The sequence below is a fragment of the Paroedura picta genome, chromosome 12, assembly GCF_049243985.1.
Source record: "Paroedura picta isolate Pp20150507F chromosome 12, Ppicta_v3.0, whole genome shotgun sequence".
Lineage (NCBI taxonomy): Eukaryota > Metazoa > Chordata > Lepidosauria > Squamata > Gekkonidae > Paroedura > Paroedura picta.
The window spans coordinates 17,879,282-17,899,164 of NC_135380.1; the positions used below are offsets into that span (position 1 = coordinate 17,879,282).

The 19,883-nt window shown below is 42.2% G+C and overlaps 1 protein-coding gene across 3 annotated transcripts in view; it reads left to right on the forward strand.

The window, feature by feature from the left end:
• LRRTM4 (leucine rich repeat transmembrane neuronal 4) overlaps positions 1-19,883 on the forward strand; it is a 399,594-nt gene that overhangs the window by 115,286 nt on the left and 264,425 nt on the right. The gene's annotated exons all lie outside the window — the stretch shown is intronic.

Consider the following 19,883-nt stretch of genomic DNA (forward strand, 5'->3'; position numbering starts at 1 on the left):
ACAAAGATGGGAATCGCTAAAAGTGGATTTGCCGCATCTTATTGTGCTTCACATCGGGGAACAATGAGGGGCAAGCCTGTGTGGAGGGAGAAACACATGACAAATCCTGCAGCATTTTGCCCACACTTGCACCCACAATACAATGTTTTCTTAAGTCTCCATGGTCTTTTGAGGATTTTGCAGCCAAAACTCAGTCCCGTTAGTGCTTTCTAGCAGTGGGGAATGAATGGGGAAAGAGGGGGGAGCAAGTGATGAAGCAGCCCTCTCCTGATCAGCTGGACATCTATTCTCTTTGTTCTTAAGCCATACTGTTTACACACAATCACTCTTTGGGGTCCAATTACCATGTCCAGCCTCTCACAAGTCTACCGGAATATAGAGACAAAACAGCAAGAATCCCTGAGGGAGGGGGGTGCTTTATCATTGTGGGGTTTCTCCATAGCGATGTGGAAATATTAATTTTAAAATAAAAAAATGCTTTAATCTTGTGGCATTACCACATAGCAATTTGGAAGTGCACTTTTGTTTTGTTTTTTAAATTAATTTTGGGGTTCAGGGAGGGGGAATGGAAGTTTGAGTCCCGCAAGCAAGAGGCATTGAGAGCTTTGCAGCTCCATGCGGAATTAGTCAATATGTTGACTCCTTGTCTAGCTGCTTTCTCTATCATACCCTTCCAAGTTTACCTCTAAACTTGTTTCCCATTGCATGACATTTCCCAAGTCTCCCCCTCAATATTTAACCAATATTTTTATGCACATAGTAGAAATTAAATAATTCCTATTAGGATTTTCTTCCCTACAACCCCTCCTCCATCTCTCTACCAGGCTGCTTAATGAGCCCAGTGCAGGACATAAAATATTAGTACTAGCTCTCTGCCGCCATACAGAAAGATAAAGCAATGCATTCAATGTATTCTGACAAAAGGAAGTACCTCCTGGGTGTTCACTCCGGCAAATGAGATATAAAATAGTTTCATATTTCCCTGGGGTATCCATACCATTCATTCTATCAGCCTGCAGTGGACTGGGAACCATTAAAATGTATAAAACTAATCTTCCGCTTGGCTAGAATATCCCTTAGCCTGTATGGCAAGGTATTGTCAGGATTCTGTCAACATTGCTAGTTTGAGATGGTTTAAGGTATTGCGGTTTTTTAGCTAATAGCTATCTAATTCCACCAGATTCACATCCTACCTGCTACCTGACAGTGTGTGTTAGATCAGAACTGGCAGCACCTATATTTCCTAGGAGAAAAACATATAATATTACTAGCTAAGTTAACATAGTCTATTTCAAAAGTTGGTGTGGGAAAGCCTTTTCTTCTTTAATTATATACATATTATACTGCTCAATTCATACATTCATTTTTGAGCTTTTTTTCTCTCTGCAGATACATGGTTTATCAATACATGGCCCCAACTGCTTTGGGGTTCTCTTTTAATTGTTTTGTTTCCTTGCAAGTCCCACCAAAAAAAGTGAATATTTTTAGATCACTTATCAGAAATCCCATGGATTTGACCTGATAAGTAATTGATATGTGTGTCTGTGGGGGGGGGGGCTGATTCAATCATAAAATCCAATCTAACAGGATATCTCTATGATCCCTACTTTAAATGTCAGAAATGGCATTACATTGTGCCTCCAAGCAAACTTGGAGGCAGGATAATTTAGAAAGAAGCATGTTGCTACAGTAGAAGAATAATTGGTTTTTATACCCCACATCTCTTCCTTAAGGAGCCTCAAGGCAGCTTACAAGCGCCTTCCTTTCAACTGATCCCAACAACAGGCACTTTGTGAGGTAGATGGGGCTGAGGTAACTTCTAAGAGAACTGTGACTGGCCCAAGGGCACCTGCAGGCTTTATGTGGAGGAGTCAGAGAATCCAGTCCAGTTCTCCAGATCAGAGTCCTTGACTCTTCATCACCCACTGCAACATGCTGATGTATTCCTTGCCAAATCAAATACAGAACCGTAGATTCCTCAATATGAACTCACAAGTATGTATTCCTTGCTGCAGGATGTTTGGACCAGTTACAGTAGCAGCCCCACATAGGACATATTACAGTAGTCAAGGCTTAATTTGTTACTGAGAACATGATTAATCTGCAATAGACACAATGCACTGGTTAGATTAAAGATATTAGGATTTTCTCAGGTAAAAAAAGCCTCTTTTTTGGCAAAACAAACAAACTTCTGCGTATTATTAATATTTATAGAGGAGTTCATGACAGCTCCAACCTTCACCCCCCCCCCCCCACACACACACACGCAAACAAATTTCTTGATGCCAAGGAACCATACATTCTTGCAATCTAGAATGGGTTTACCAAAGGAAAAAAGTAAGTATAGATATCCACAACTGTAATGCATTGCTCATGCTGCTGTCTGCACATTATCAATCAAAGTGATTGTGCTGTGATTCCGATGAGAATAGAGCAACATCTTTAGAAGATGAGCAGAGCTATTTTAAGATCTGATATTTATAATCCCTAGAGGAATGATTAAAGCTTCTTCTTTTTTTTCCCCTTCCAAGCACTAGGGGTCGAGAAAAAAGGTTTGAAAAGAGCATTTCCCTGAATGTTCTTTGTAATGTTATAACTCCACATGCAAGAGTTTCTAGGCACTCAGCATTTTCTTAGGACATAACAAATTTGCTTATGGGACAGCAAGAGGTATTTCTAAACATGGCGAGTGATTTCATCCCTATGAAATATGATTTCCAATAACAACTTTGTCAGGAGGCAAGCCAAGGCATGGGTGACATAAGGAAAAGCTAGGCTTGCCAGGCTTGGGTTGGGAAATATATGATGATTTTGGAGGTGGAGCCTGAGGTTGAGCAGGTTTAGGGGAGAGGAGAGATTTCAGTGGTGTACAAGGCCACAGATTCCACCTTCCAACAGGGCTATTTTATTCAGGTGAACTGTTCTCTGTCACCTGGAGGACAGTTGTAATCCCAGGAGATCTCCAGACATCAACTGGAGATTGGTAACCCTAAGAAGCAGAGAACATCAAAAAGCAGGGAACAGGATAGGCATGTATGCTAAGGAAAAAACTGGACCACTTAGGGCTCAGAAGAAGCAACTTCAGACCGTGAAAAGCCCAGCCAAAGCGCTTCAGCCAGCTCTGAAGCACTCTGGTCATTTAAGTCTTGCTCCAGTTTCCTGCTCTGCTGGGCAGGCCAAAGCCATGCTGCCATGGAGGGTGTGGGGCTTGCTTTGGGGAGTGGGAAAAGCAAGGCCTGCTTCCTTGAAGCCTGCCCTCTCTGGCTTCGGGTTGAGTGAGCTGGCGCGGCTGTGTTCCCGCCCTGGTTCAGCCTTACCTTGGCAGCAGGGTGAAGTGCCTTAATGCCCGGCAGGATAGCAGAACGCTCCCCTCAGTGGCACGCTTACTCCAGAGTTCTGGGGGAGATGGCAGACCTAATCAATTCTTGATTCCAATAGCACCTTTAAAACCAACAGAGATTTATTCAAAGTGTGAGCTTACAAGTGCATGCCGTCTTCCTCAGACACAACTTGAATCGATCTATTCAATTCTGTTCTTTCACAGAGAAGAGAGGAGGGTCAGGAAGGAAAGAGGCTATGAAATTTCATAATTTCACTCTGTAGAAGCTCAGAAGCAGGCAATGTCTCCTGAAACCTTCCTGTGTTTGAGCACTACCTTGGGGTATGTAAGATAAAACATCTGCAAGAGTAGAAGTTACAAAGGGATGCCTTGATTCCTCTGCAAAGAGAAATTAAAGAGAAATCTCTCTTTTAAGAGAGAGAGAAAAAGAGGAATCAATGGCTTTTTTTTTTTGGGGGGGGGGGGGTTAAAAGAATTTCAGAAATAAGACATTCCCCTTCCCATAACAACCCCAATTCTGGAGAGAACTGCTGTCAGAGAGGAATCTGAAGATGTTCCTAAGAGATGCTAACCAGTCCCAGATCTTCTGGAGAACCATAGCTTAGGGTCCCTTTGATTCTAATGCTGAATATTTAGTTCAGCATTACAAGTGTGAAAACTTATGCCCAGGATATAACACTTAGTGATAGTGGCATATTTTTAACTGTTACAGCATGCGTTCTTAGTAGCTCTGCTTCCTGCTGTGATGTTCCGCGTTGTTAGAAAAGCACATCTAAGAAAGATCTCTTAGCTTCACTGGGAAAGGACAGGCCGGGTGCGTGAATGTTAGAAAACTATCCTTTGAAAAAAAATGTGTACAGTGCTAGAAAGCAGCAGCAGAGGGGTGGGGGGCACCTTCCGAGAAAGTTCATTTCTGTCAGTGTCCCCCCTCTCCCACAAGAAAAGAACCCTCTCATTGCTCAAACACTTAATCAAAGCCAACGGAAGGCGTTAATGCAGGAAGGAATTATGATAAACAATGTTGAAAGTGGTCCAAATAAGGGACTGGTGTCTGGAGTAATTGATTTTAGAGCTTGTATCCGGAATGTTTCATTATTGCTGAGGCACCAGTTGTGTTCTGTTTTCTTTGTAATTTAAGCTTGCTGTACCATTGGTAATGATGTTCTTGGCAGCTACAGATACAGTACCCTGGGTAAACACTGGGCAAAGTCAAATTTAAATACTACCGATCTGGTTTTGTTAAGAAGCATCCTCATTTCGTTTTGTACCACGTTAGAGAATTAATAAGGAGAAGTGTGCATGCCGGGTTCTATGTTGTTTGTTTGGGTAATTTTCAACAGAAGGAGGTTCACAGCACTTTACGGTCAGTTCTTGGCTTGACAAGCAAACCTTACGGGGGCTTTCAAATTGATCTCCGTACAGTTTTCAGAAGGGGGGGGGGGTCAGATATATTGTTCAAGTTCACACAGTTGTCATAGTTAATCCATTTTTACTTAACCCACTTTAAAAAAAAACCCTCACCTTTATATTGAAGCAAAACATTTATGGAAGACCCACTTGGAAAAAAAAGGAATGCATTACCTTGAAGCAGTAATAAACATTGTCAATGATTTCTATTATTATAAAGCCCTGCTATAGAAATGTTTGGTTTTGTAATGTCATCACATCAACAATGTGATCCCTGATTGGATGGATCATGTAAAGAGCAAGAAGAATTTTGGGTTTTTCTTTTTAAATAGAAGAAATGAAAGAAAGGTAAGTAGGACAGATAACAAAATGTTAATGCATTGAAAATACATGAGGAGATGTAAGGTTTGGGAGAACATTTTTCAGTCCACGCCACCCTCAAAAAATAAATCAATGACAGCCCGACACTCACAAAGAATGTGGAACACATACCTGCGCAGGGGCTCCTTCTTTCCCCCCTCTCTCAAACACACATCTACACAAACTCCTTTTTCCCCCATTCCCTCCTGCCCTTGTCCCCCACTTACCTCTCGCTTGCCTGACCTCCTCCCTGGTCCTTCCCCTGCCTCCTCTCTCAGACACACTTACAAACAAACTCCTCCCCCTCCCCTGTTCATCCCCCACCCTTGTCACCCTTATTTCTGGCTTACTTGACCTTCTTTCTGGTCCCTTTCCCCTTCCTCAGACATACACCCAGACTCCCTCCTCCCTCCCACCTCCTCCCCAGACTCACCTTCATGGTGGTGCTGTCCTGGGTGGCCTCCATATTGCCTTGTGATCCTCCCCCCAGGCCTCAGGCAAGGCCAGTGCTAGGTTGCAAGGCCTCTGCACTTGCCCCACAATGGCCCAGGCCTCTTCTGGTGTGCTCCTTGGGGCGGGACTCCAGACATCATGTCTATAGTTATGTTCATTTCAGGGGGCACGCTAGAAGATGTGTTCCACATTCAAAATACTGCCCTACTCAGAGTGAAAAATAATACTATAGTTCAGCTCAAATTTCAATAGGCTGACATTGGATAGTAGGGTGCCAAGACAAAAAAAGACTTGGCTTCTTCCTGTGTCTCTAAAAGCTACTTGATATGCCAAGAAAATGTCAAACTTTTCATGGCACGAAGATAAACATTATCCCCTCCTTATGTCAAAATTGTTGTTAAAGGTTCAGGATAGAAGATGACATAAAAACAGAAAAGTTGGCACTGAATTTGCACTAGGATAAAAACACCGAACCTGGAAGTGGAAAAATAGAGAGATCCAGTGATTTAGAAGAGAACATCAATTGCTTTCCGCAGCCACCTCAGTCTGAGGGCCTCTTTACCTTAATTGTTTTATTTTATTCCATTTTCTACCATAAAACTTAGTTCCAAAGGCTAGGGCAAATCAACATTTCTTTATTTATTGGAGTTTTGTACTGCCACTTCCCAAAAGACTCATGGCAGTGTACAAAATAAAATCATAAAACCCCTCACAAAACCCAATCCCCCCTTCAACAATTCCCCCCAAAATACAATCAGGTGGTGAGATTCCCTAATCCCCCCCCCCAACTATGCTGCAGTACAATAAATTCCCCGCATAGGTGATTCACGGGGCCAGACTAGATGATTCATTTCATAATGATACCAGGAAAATTGGAGAAAAAACTTAACCTCAAAAAATTGAATCAAGAAGTGAGAAGGTTAAAGAAATATGAATATGTGGCTTAATGGTATAAATGTAATATGTAGATAGTTAAAAAAAATAAAATTGATGAAAATACAAGTATTTAATAAAAAGAGTTAGTCTCATATGCAAAGTCAAATGATTAAATATCAAAAAAGGAGGACTTTCTTTTGCATACAATTTATGCTACTGACTGCATACTATATTTGATAATATATTGATCTGGGCCCTGGAAGGAAGGTACATAGTAGAGTGACTACCTTAGCACAAATGCATCAAACCAGGGCCCACAGTTATTGATTAAGAGACCTCTGCAATTTCAGTTTAGCTCTGAGTCACAGTTAATAAGATTACAAGCTCTACTGGGTCTTTGTTATTCTGAGATTACTTATTATATGTCTGGAACTATTGTATTTGACAATTTATGTATGCCTGACCACTGAAGAAGGCCACCATGCTTAAACACATTTACTATGGGTCATTTGTATGATCGATTAGGCATGAGAGGGATAAGCTGGGCCAGAACTCACGCTGCAATGGGGCAAATTCCCACTGATGCATGGCATTGCCTTCAGTCCGGCTCCCTCCCAGCCCTGGCCCGCTTTAGGGCCTCCGATGCCCGGTGTTAAGGGAATGATAATTTTTCAGCATTCCCTTTTGTAATGTGGGTGCTATTGGCAGCCATGCTGGGTTGGGCCCATGCATACAGGGAAGAGCTAGGCTTTCCAGGCCTGGCTCAACTCCCACCTACAGTGTCCCAGCAGGGACATAAAATGCCCCATTAGGCTCCACATCATTTTGTGGTGCCACAGAACCAAACAGTGTTTTTTTTCCCACTCTTGCAATGGTGGGGCAGTGTTGTGATGTTATCTCACCTTTCTGAGGTGAGCTCCCCCCCCACACACACACACACACACTTCTGCCTCAGCAAGGCATGGTAGAACCTTTCTGCTACAGCTTTGGCGGACCATATCTGGTGGGGGAAATTTCCCCCCGTCAGTACACTGGAAGTGGCGGGCAAGCTGTCCCACCTCCAGAAACCACCAAATGTTTTACCATGAGCCAGGTCACCTAACTTTCCTTCCCCTTGCCACAGCTTCATGGCTCTGAAGAACTTTCTTTCCCAGGTGCCACAGGACACAGTTCAAATAGGGACCCTAGTTCAGAGAGATGAGGGGCTTCTACTTTTTCCCTGGCATTGCATTTGACCCCAATTCAGGGCTACACATACAATATTTAGTGTAGGAGAAGGCCTTCAATGAGGCACATAATCCAGGACAGCTTCGGGTCTGGAAAATAGCATGGGGGTGGAGAAAGCATAGAAGTGATACCAGTCCCTAGGTGGGACCTGAGGACCCCTGGAAATATATATCATCTCCAGGTGACAAAGATCAGTTCCCCTGGAGAAAATGGCTGCTTTGGAGGGTGGACTTCCTAGCATTATAATTCACTGAGTTCTCTTCCCACCCCAAATCCTACAGTCTGCTGACTCCACCCCCAAAGTCTCCAGGTATTTCCCAATGTAGAGCTGGTAACCATAGGGCACAGGGACCTGCTGTACTGCTGAGCAGAAACCAAGTTGGGTCCAAAAAATCTCTATTTGACTTGGTATTAAAATAGTATCAGACTCTCAGCTTGGGGTGGAAGTGGAATAGACTTGCCAGCACATGGCGGGTAACCTGTCAGGAGACTCACCAGCTTGGTGGGGGTCCTTATCAGCAATGCAACAGCATCACTGGTAATGTGATCATGTTACTTCCAGTAAAATTGAAGCCCATCAGTAGAGATCAGGAGGGTGAAGTGGAAGACTTAGTACCCATAATACAGGCATAGTGGAAGTGCTTGGGTGCTTCCTGCCTTCCTTTTAAAAATATGTTTTAGGGAATAGCCATTGAAGAAAATGTGCTTACCTTGGAAATGGGTAAATTTAATCCATACCTCATTTGGGTTCCCTTATATTAATTTTGGAAAATACAAGAATTGCAATTTTATTTTTTGAACGTATACATTTGGAATATACACACTAAGAATTGAGAAGTATCAGGAAATAAATGTATTTTCCGCCTGCATCCCACTTTCTGTTTCTTCTTTTCTTTGTTGGTCTTCATGGAAAATGTCTTTAGCAGCTTCTTTCACAGTATATGAAGTCTACACTTTTGATGTGGTCTTTCATTGGCCTGATTTCCCCCAACTCGGATTCCAGCAACAGCGGATTGGGATGGGTGGTGGGTGGGAAAGCCTTGCATGTTCTTCCAAACCAAACATTCTAGTTTGAGATTAGATCCCCTGTTGCCATAGCAGCAGCTAGGAAAATTAATTTCTCTAAAAGATTTATTAACAATGATTACATTTTTTTTTAGCTCTTTATGGCTAGACACAATATCCAGCGCCCCCAAACAGAACATAAATTCAAACACCAGGGAACAATTCAGATCACATATGAGCCTTGCTATATGTAGTCAAGAATAGTATCTCACTGGTGTATATTAATGCACTTTAGCCTGCCCAATCACAAGATAAATTTCTAGAAGATAGAGCCTGTGCACTCTGGGGGAAAAAACCCCCACTGAAGTTCTTATTGCCAGCCACTTTGCATAGCACTTGCTGGGTGTGTCCGTGCAGTCAAATTTAATCCAAGGCTATTCTCAATATGCGCCCAGCCTGACTGATTTGCTGGGATACAGTTGCCTTTTCTTCGTGTGTTTCTCTCCCCACCACCTTCCTTCTTTTTAGCTCTGCACTTTCTATGGCATTTGACTTACAAGACCTGCTACATCTTATAGCAAACATCAGTAGATCATAATAATTTCTCTTCATTAACAACTAAAGTGCCTGATCCATAGTGGGAAGGACACAATAATTAGTATTTTTAATTGTTATTTAATTTACTGAACTTTTCCCTAGCTTATTAGTGTGTGGGACTAGGGATGCCAGTCCCCAGGCCGGATGTGGGGAACCTCTGGAATTATTGCTCATTTCCAAACTAAAGAGATCAATTCCCTTGGAGAAAATGGCTGCTTTGGAAGGTGGAATACATAGAATTATTCTCCACTGAGGTCCCTCCCCAACCCAAATCATTCCCACTCCCAGATCCACCCCAAAGTCTCCAGGTATTCCGAACCTAGGGCTGGAAACTCAATGACCGTTTATCCACTGGAGGTTTCATGCTGAGCTGCAAGCTTGAGTTTTAGTCATGGCAGGTTGGCCCACCTCTTCCTGCACCCACATGGGGGAGCAGTTGGCCGAGTGCGCAACATCCATCCCTGATTTGTGCTCCTGCAGTGAAGTTCCCAGTGCGTAAACGATCGATGGGACACATAGAAACGTAAGGTTCCTATTTCTGACACACTGTAGTAACTAATTACGGTGGCTCAGGAGAGATGGTAGGGTCACTGCAGAACTTGAACCTTTACTAAGTCCTTTGGGTACGTCAGTGCAGTCAAATTGTAACCCAAGGCCATTCACAATCTGGGCCCAGCTTGACTGACTATACTTCCCAAAGGGCATTACACTCTTCTGATTCCAACAGGCTGGTGATCCCTGGCTCAAGAGAGGTACATTTGGACTCAACCAGGGCCAGAGCCTTTTTGATTCTGGCCCCTCCCTGGTGGAATTAGCTCCTGGAAGAGCAAAGCCCCCTGTCAGAGCTGACTCAGTTCCATAGGGCCTGCAAGAGGGAGCTCTTCCACAAGACATTAAGTTAGGGCTAATGAACTCCAGCAATAACATTCCTGGGGCTTCCTTTTGGCTGGATCTCCCTAGAAAGCCAGATTTGGTTGGTGGACTAGAAGAGCGACTAACAGCTCAAAACTGCAACTATTAGTCAGCAGCTAGTCTGACCGTTTTGATCTTTTTAACAGGTTTTAATCGTTAATAATTTTTAAATTAATTGATACTTTGATGTTATTTTATTAATTATTACCAAAGCTGATGTTCACTGCCCTGAGACGGTGAATCTGAGCGGGGCAATAAATAAATCAACCAGTATTTTTTTTTAATTAATGTTTATATTTTTAGCTATATGTTTTACCATTGATGTACACCACCCTGATCCTACAGCAGAGGGCAGTATACAAATGAATGAATGAATGAATCAATGAATCAATGAATGAATCAATGAATGAATCAATCAATCAATATGCCCCATTTTGCTTTGTGGAGGGGTTTGATCAAGCAGTCGAAAAATATAAAATAAATAAATAAACCTATGATGACCTCAGCAAGAGTTTGTAAGGTAGAAGTGGTTTGCTGTTTTATTTACTTATTTATTTATTTTATTGATTCTTATACCACCTTTCCATATGGCTCAGGATGGTTTACATACAACATGGGGGGTACATGGAACAAATTAATATATAACATAAAGAAATACCACAAAAATAATCTAAATAACACAATTTCAGTGATCTTAAACAATATAAGGAACGGAACTTCCTGTTGTCTTCCTTTCAGGGTTGTCTATTCCTGTTGTCTTCCTTTCATTGTTTCTTGGCTGTCTCCTATCTGAATACTCACAATGCTTAGTTTACAAGTTCCAACGAGATCATACTACACTGTGCCCTTTTAGCAAATCAATGTGTGAAGCTTCCTTGTTGTGAAACAGAGCATTCATCTACTGAAAATAAATCTCATATAATTGGCTCTTTACTACATTCATGTTATATTTTTTTCCATGGGTATCAGTGTGATGTACATCATATTTAGGAGAGGTCTCTCATCCAGTGGCTAACCTGATCCTTTTTTATTTTTAAAGGCAAATTTGCTGCTGTTGTGTGCATGCAAACCATTTAAAGAATGTTCTTTTATATGTGTATGTGTGTGTGTATTCTGTCATTTGTTCACATACACACCTGAGGTTGTTCACGATGTAATGAAAACACAAATCCATAAAATCCCCCCCCCCAAAAAACAAAAAAACAATACCAATGTCAAGCCTCAAATCATTCCCACAAAATTTAAGAACCAGAGCAGTCACAGGAAAATCCAAGAGTGTGAAATATCAACATTTAGGGACAACACAGTCAACCTTTCTTTTAAAGGGAGTCAAAAACAAGATCTCCAAACCTAGCATTGAACAGCACAAAATAATATCCAGACCTATACCAGCAGCAAATTCCCAGTTGTAATACTTATATAATATTTGAGAGCATTCCTTCAATTTCAAGGAGTCTCAAGAACAACCCAAAGTGCTTAATTCTTCTGGAAATTAGCTCCTGAGAACCCACTTACTATTCCCTTTCTTTGAATAAAACAATTTGTTCTCTACTTATCAAAAATGTAGCATGAGGCAGAGGAATAGTATGAGTCAGTGGGCTATTTCATTCGTTTACAATTTGCATAATGTTTTCTGGCTGCTGCCAATCCATTCCTTCCTCCCTTCCTTCCTTCCTTCCTTCCTTCCAGACATGGTTTTTTTTAAAAATAATGCATGCAATTATTTATTTTGCTGGAAATGGAAACTGAGGTCCCTTATATCTTAAACTGTATGAAAACTGTCCATGCAGGACAAGGGCTTGAGATTTGGGGAGGGGGGGGTTGTGTGGACTGGATAAGTTCGAGTGAAAAAAATGGTTTGATCCAATTTATTTAATTGCAGCATCTGATTTGGATTACAGTGTGTGTGTGTGTGTGTGTGTTTACAATGCTTTATCAAGATACATTACTAATGTAGGGGTGACGAACGGCAAGCATGCAATTTTTGCATTGTATGTAAATACCTACACAGGCATGTAGACTAAGCATTGTACATTGACAGTTTAAATGTAACGCTGTAAAAAAACAGCAATGGACACCAGTTTTTTAATCAGAGAATCATAGAGTTGAAAGGGACCTCCTCGGACATCTACTCCAACCCCCTGCACTTTGCAGGACACTCATATAATGTATCAATTCAGTTTTGAAAAGGACTCCACAACATGATGAACATATTGGAAGCATCCCTAGCTCTTATCCTAGACAGACAACACTCTGAGTCTGGCTATCGTATCCAGGATTTTAGGCCTGCATCCCTTGACATCTCTGGGGGAGGGGGGGAGATTAAACAGATCCACTGTTTGCCAAAAAAAGCTATTTATGCTCCCACACTACTTTGTGTTTCTCAGCATTTTCCTCTTCTTCCCTCCCTCAAAGGTAATGAACCATAAGGAATTCTGCATTAGAATTAGTTGTTTGCCATTTGGGTTATTAGTTTGAAAGAATCAGGGAGCATCAGGAAGAGCAGGATGGCATCCAGTGAGAAAGGATCTCTTTTGTTTTGACATATCGTAAAAATCCCTTTCCAAAGACTATCTTTTGTATCCCCTCAGATGGATTTATTAATGGGCTGTACCTTTTTCTCTCCTGTAAATCATATTAACAATGGCTTGATTTATGCGTGTTCCAAGTGAACAAATTTACACAATGTTGTTTGTCACTTTATTTCTGGGAAACTAAAATTGTGCTGGAGGGGAGGAAGACAACAACAATCACAAGAAGGAACTGGTTTTATTCCCCTCCCTGAGAGGAAGAAGCTACTTGTTTAACACGGATTTCTGAGAGTCAGTTGCTCTTATTATAAAATGCCACCAAGACTTATCTTAAGGGGCCATTGCCGCTGTGGGGGAGGAACGCCAACAGGGACATGGCTGGTGGGAAAGAACTCCCAGCCCTGGAATCCTCTGGGCAGCACATGTATTGGCATGGTGATGGGGGGCGTGGCTAAGCCAGGCGTCTGTTAAAAGGATGGCCTGACATTGCTCGGCCTCTTTTCCTCCGCAGGGTGCTTGAAGTCTTGAAATTTGAGGGTTATGCATGTCTAAGGAGGTGTTTAGGTGCTCTAGGGAAGGTGGCACAGTATTGCCCAACTTTATCATACCTCAGAAACTAAGCAAGGCTGGTACTAGGAAGGAAGGCCACCAAAGAAGACACTGCAAAGGAAGGCTATGGCAAACCCCTTCTGCATCTCACTTGCCTGGAAGGCCCCTTCAGGGGTTGCTGTATGTCGGCTGTGACGTGATGACACTTTATACTCACACTGAACTACTCAATGATACTACAGGAGTAATCTGGTCTAAGGAAATAAAACAGTAGAGATGTACCACTGAAATATAACTGCTCAAAATTCATCCTGACTACAACCCTATGGACTGTAGTTAGCTCAAATGAAACTAATTCCTACAGTTGGATCCAAACCATCTAGGCAAGATCTGGGCCTTTTGATAGAACCATCATGAAGTCTGTGGCTGTAATCTGATTTCATTTCTCCCATGTTGTCTCAGACTCCCCTTATGAGGACGTAAGGACAATAAGGAAATGACGAGAAGAGTAAAGGGTGGAATAGAAATATAGAAATCTGGATTTAAAAAGTCCAATTTTAATCATAAATTGCTTATTATAGTGATTGCTTAGGAACTCTCAGCCTAATTTACCTTACAGGGGAAGGGGGGATTTGCAAATAACTTTGTGGTTTCTACTAGGAAATAAATGAAGTCTTTTTTTTTTAATTATACCAATCAAACTATTAGAAAACATAGGCTGAGCAAGTGGTTACTGCTGACCAACCAAGGAATCCACTGGCTGATGACATGGAAGGGGGGTGACTACAGCCTGTGAACTCCCACTATTCTGAAAGAGTGGGAAGCTGATTCCAACTCTTTCTCCTGAAGCAGAGCATCCCATGTTTCTAACAGCTGAATAGACCCCACTCATGCATAGCTGGATGGATGTGAGAAAGGCTCACTCTCACTCCTTTCAAAGAACTTACAAAACCCACCCTACCCCAGAGTACTCTCAGGGATCCCTAGGCTAAGAAATATTGCTGTTCAGCATCATCCCTGTTTGGCATTTTTGCATACAATTCTGTTGACCTTGCTGGATCAGTGTCCTAGCCACAGGGACTCTCCTTGTGGGAGCGATGCCAGCTATCATGCACAGCGGCACCAGCAAGGAATGATTCAGTGCATCAAGTCAAGTGCTACATGTAGGGGCATTTTGAGGTCCATTTTTTTAAGGAGCTCTGGTTGCCATCAGTCCTGAGAAGTAAAAGGCATCCACTGAGCCTCTAATGCCACTTTCCCCGTTCCAAACTGTCTGTGGGATCCAAGGTATGCTCAGAAGACCCAGAAAGGCAGGCTCCTTATGATTCACCTCAAACAGAAAAAGGTAGTTCTGAGCAAACGTCCGTTTCATGCTTGCCTTGCAGAAGGTTAATGGCCCTTGAAACTGTTGTCGAAAGGGTTATGTGTGTATTTGTGTTTCTTTATTTTTATAAGGGAATTGACAATAGAACAATTCAGTTAGGGTATTGATTTGAAAGCCATCTATGTCTGAGTCCTAGGGCTAAAACTGACACGATGCCATGAATTCCCTACCTGGAGCTCCCACTATATTCCTCTTTTTTAAAATGGCTATCATATTGGCCACAAATTGAATTGGGTATGCCTTCCACCCTGTGCCACTGTCATGATGCTTATCAATTCCATAGAGATGGCATTTGCCCTCCTGGAAGAAACCTACAATTCTCATATCAGGTCCTCTTGGTTTGTGCAGGACAGCAAATGGTAGTCCTATAGGGTTGTTTCAGGACAGAACAATGCTGCTGGAGGCTTCGCTCACTCCCCCCAATGCAGTACCATCATCTTGACTCAAATCAGGATCCCAAAGTTCAGTTAGCTAGCTGTTTCATCCCCAGAACTTCAAGTATCTCAGCTCCTTTGGCCCTCATTCTTATCCAGCAGGAATTTATGGGTGCCAGATATTTGTACATGTAGCTCTCTTGGTGTAGAGGTTAGGAGCACCAACTTCCAGTCTGGCAAGTCAGGTTTGGTTCCCTGCTCCCCCACATGCAGCCAGCTGGGATGACCTTAGGCTCAGCACTGCACTGATAAAGCTGTCCTGACCAAGCAGTTATAGCAGGGCTCTCTCAGCCCCACCTACCTTACAGGGTGTCTGTTATGGGGAGAGGAAAGGGAAGGTGATTGTAAGCCTCTTTGAGACTCCTGGTAGAGTAAATCGACATATAACAGCCAACTTTTCTTCGTCTTCTAAACATAAGAACTTCTCTTGTTATTTCAGCTAAGGCAGTACAGAAGTCCTTTACACAGGATCCTACCCTCTCCCTGTGTTCTGGATTGAGACCTGCATCATTCTGTGCATGTATCTTTATATGGAGGATAACAGAGGGGTTGCAACTTCTTATAAGCATGGAAAGGAAACTAGGCATGAACTCTGTTCCATGCCTGGGGAGGAAGGGAGTGCCTGCCTGGAGAGAGGCTGGCTCTATCAATGGAAGAGATTTTACAACAAGCTCTGAGCTGCTCTCTTCTCTGTTGATAGTTGTCCTTGGCTAGTTGATAGTTGTCCTCTTCAGTATGTCTGTAATGTCAGATGTAGAGGACTATGCATAAATACAGTGGAATGAGTGCCCCTTGCTATAGCTTCCCATGGCCACTGAAGAGCCCATAAAGAGGAGTGAGGAAGCAGCCACTGGTTTGTTCTGTTTGTTCCTGCCTCTTTTCAAAATTGCCCTCTTGTAGAACATTTTTTAAAATTAAATTGCATTGTGAATTGAATTGTATTTTGTTAATACTATCTGCCTGCAGGCCAAATTTGCTAGAAATGTGGCCTTGGAGTATGATAAGTAATAAATAAATAGATGCATTGTTCTGTCCCTTCCAGTGTAGTGAATGAAAGAGAACGTTCAGATGAGGCTGCCCAACATGAATATCAGGATGTCATATATAAACAGAGACCATTTCTGCACAAGGAATCTGTTCATGGGCAGCCTTCAAATATTGGCAGGATTTAGAGCCCCCTCCACATGACATGGCCTGTATCTCAAGGCTGCCCAGTAGCTCAGTCGAGTTTTGGCTATTTTTAACTCGCAATTTTGGGAACTGCCAAAACTGGATTTACATCCCTAAATTACACATCCCATCAGTGAGCAATCAGTGAGTACCCAGAGATAATCAGTAAGTAACCAGAGTAACCAAATCCTTCCCTCATGCCCGCCCTCCCCTATCCATTTCCTGCTCTAAGTAATTTTTTAATGGCACGGTCCATGTTGCAGTGTGACTGCAAACCTACATTGTCAAAGGTAAAATAAAATCTTCTTTAAAGTGTCCACAGTTTTTTGGGGATCAGGCAGGCAAAATACAGCCCCTTTTCTGTTTTCTGATGATAGGGAATGAGCTGGGAAGGGGGGGGGCAGTTGATCATGCATCCTTCTCCCAGTCATACAGGGGTCTGAGCACCTCGTTTTTAAGCCAACCACTAACACAAAATGTCTTTTTGGGCTCCAGGGACCATGTTCAATATTTCAGAAATCTACCCAGAAAGAAATAAAGTCCCAAAGAACACGATCCCAAAGAGCAGGGGGATGCTGTATCATATTGATTTTTATTAAATATGCATCTGTGTTGTGGCATTATCTCATAGCAATCCAGAAGAGCTTAAAATAATAATAATAATTTCATGTTTTGCAGAGGGTGTGTCAGTCCATGAGAGCTGTGCTGTGATTGGTTGCTTGCTGTGATTGACAAGTCAAGGAGAGGAGGGAGAAGTTTGTGTTGATTTCCCTTGCAGCCTCATCAGGAGGCAAAAAGCCATGATGGAGCAGAGGGAAAATGCAGGAGGGGGTCTCCCTATGAGGAGGGCTGCAAATGCAAGATTTGACATCTTGCGTTTGTAAGCAGGAAGTCACTCACGTTTTACCCCTTCCCTGCAGAAATGGTCAGAGTATGCTATAGGAATGAATTTGGCCCAGGGAGGAGCTTGGTGGCAGGACATATGCTTGACCAAGCTGTGAATTGACAAAAAAGGGCTCCACGGACTAAAGTATATTCAAATCAGGGGCATGGTCTACAGCAGGGGTATTCAAACTGCGGCCCTCCAGATGTCCATGTACTACAATTCTCATGAACCCCTACCTGCAAATGCTGACAGGGGCTCATGGGAATTGTAGTCCATGGACATCTGAAGGGCCACAGTTTGACTACCCCTGGTCTACAGTGTTGCTATCATCTTAGTTCATCCTCATAGCTTTGTATGGACAATTATTTCCCCATGGAAATCCCCATGGAGTTGAAGAACCATTAGCACCTTAGTGCACATACCAGGACATTTAATCCATCCCTTGCAGTTTTGCAAATATTTGTTGTTTGTTCAAGTCAGTAAAGAAGCCAAACACTAAAACATTGCATGTGTAGAGTAGGAGAGGGCTGAAGGGGGATGGTTATAAAAAAATCAGACTATCCCCTCCCCCACTGAGGTTTTTTACAAATAAATCTGCAGCAGCTTTTAAAGAAAATTGTCAATGACAACAAAGCCAATAAATCACTTTAGTATTTTGTTCAAGGTGAGAAGAGGAGGAATAATTTTCCACACAGCCTCGATCTATAAATATAGGTGATCATATGAACTGTTGCATATGAGATCTTATTGATTTGTTTTCCATCTTATTCACCATCTTCCTCCATCTTTTGTGTTCCTTTAATTATCATTTTTGTGCTGTTAAGGTCAATGGATTGCTGATTCAGCAAAGAGGCTTGCAGCTTCTTATTGTAACCTCTTGAAATATGCAAAGATAACCACCTTTCAGAATTTGGTCACCTCCCTTCTTGTGTCATCCTAGAGATTTAATTCATTTTTATAGAATAGACCATCACCACCTGTGGATCTTGACTGGGAATCCATATATTTGACAGAACTTAAGTCCAGGAAGCCATTCAGGACATGAATGAGTACAGGCAGGAGATCTCCATTGTAAAGTTGACTTCTTGTGAGTGGAACTGGGGAAAAATCAATAATCCTACTAGGTTTCCAAAAGGAAAGATCAGGACTGGGACCCTTGCCTCCTGGATTCTGTTGCAGCCCAGCTAATCTACAAGAGTGACTCAGAGTGGGGTCTTTTCAATTAAATTGAATTGAGCCATATGTATTAGCAGATTTGAACTAGCAACCTTCTTCTAGGGACTCGTCCTCCAATATAAACAGGTCTTGCATTGGAAGAAGAGCTACATGTTGGATGAAAGCTCCTTAGACTAAAGGAGGGCTCTAGTAGTGTGGTAGGATGGAGATAGGATCTTCCCCATTATTTCTATTGTTAGGTGCCTTAAAGGTTTTGTTGTTGTAAGAGAGAGGTAGGGTTTACTTATAATAAATCAAATAGGTCAAATATGTCTGTTTGGTAGATGGTCTGCCCTAGTTCCTTGTTAGATATATTTTAGAATGTGAACCTGCAGTGAGGCCTGAACTGGCAAATTAAAGGATGTCATATATAGATGTCAGTCTGCCACATTGTTAAGAGCAGGGTGGGATAAAGGAGGTCTGCTTGGAAAGTAGGTCTGGAAAGATTTTCGAGCCTGTCCTCAGTAGGAACAATAGAAAAGAAAAAAGGCAAAAACAGCTGAGTGATGAGTAACTTCAAATTACCATTTATACTGCTAAATTCTGCATGGCCACTATTAAGTTACATATTAAACTCAGAGGATAATAAGATATTTGTACACAGAGTTATGTGGTTTTATGGTCTTTGTTTTATTGCCCGTATGTTTTAGCAACTGTTAAATAATTTATATTGATGGATATCTCATATATATGTATTATACATTTTATCCAGTACGTGGTGGCACAACATTATACTACAGTTTGCACTGGTATAAATGACTGCTAGTAAAGGTTGTTGTTGTTGCTTGGAAACCAGGAAGCTAGTAGGCCAGGACAGATTGGAAGATACTCCTTGATCTCTATAGATTTAGCTTATATCTGTAAGCAGGTATGTCATTTTTAGCTCATCTCCTAACTTTTCATGACTCAGGACAGCTTACAGACTGCAACTTTACTAATACAAAGTAAAAGGTTTGATATCCCCATTCCTCCTCTACATACAGCCAGCTGGGTGACCTTGGACTAGTCACAGTTTTCTCAGAGTTCTCTCCACCCACCTCACCTACCTCACGGGGGTGTCTGTTGTGGGGAGAGGAAAAGAAGGCAATTATAAGTTGCTTTGCGAGTCCTTCAGGCAGTAAAAATCAGGGAACAAAAACTCAACTCTCTCTGCTCTAATTCCAGGCAGTCCCCAGGTCCCACCTGGAAGCTACCATCCCTTCTTGGATTAGACCTGTGATCTGTTTATCCCAGAATCCTGTCTGTTACAGCAGCCAGTTGCATTTTAGGGCAGCTCTATCACTGCCTCCTCTGATGAGAAGAAAAGATTAAAATATTGGGGGGCCCAATTCCAGAGGCCTTTGGGATGAATAGAGACATGTCATTTCCACCTCATCTAATGACTGGGTGTAGAATCATTCATTCCCTATGGGCCCAGGGTGGCATTGATTGGTCATGACCTTTCTTAGATGTAGATTGCACCCAAAACGTCCTCCACCATTCTCAGCACGGTGAAGACGGATAAATGGAGTGAGCGAAATGTCTTTCAGGGAAGCTT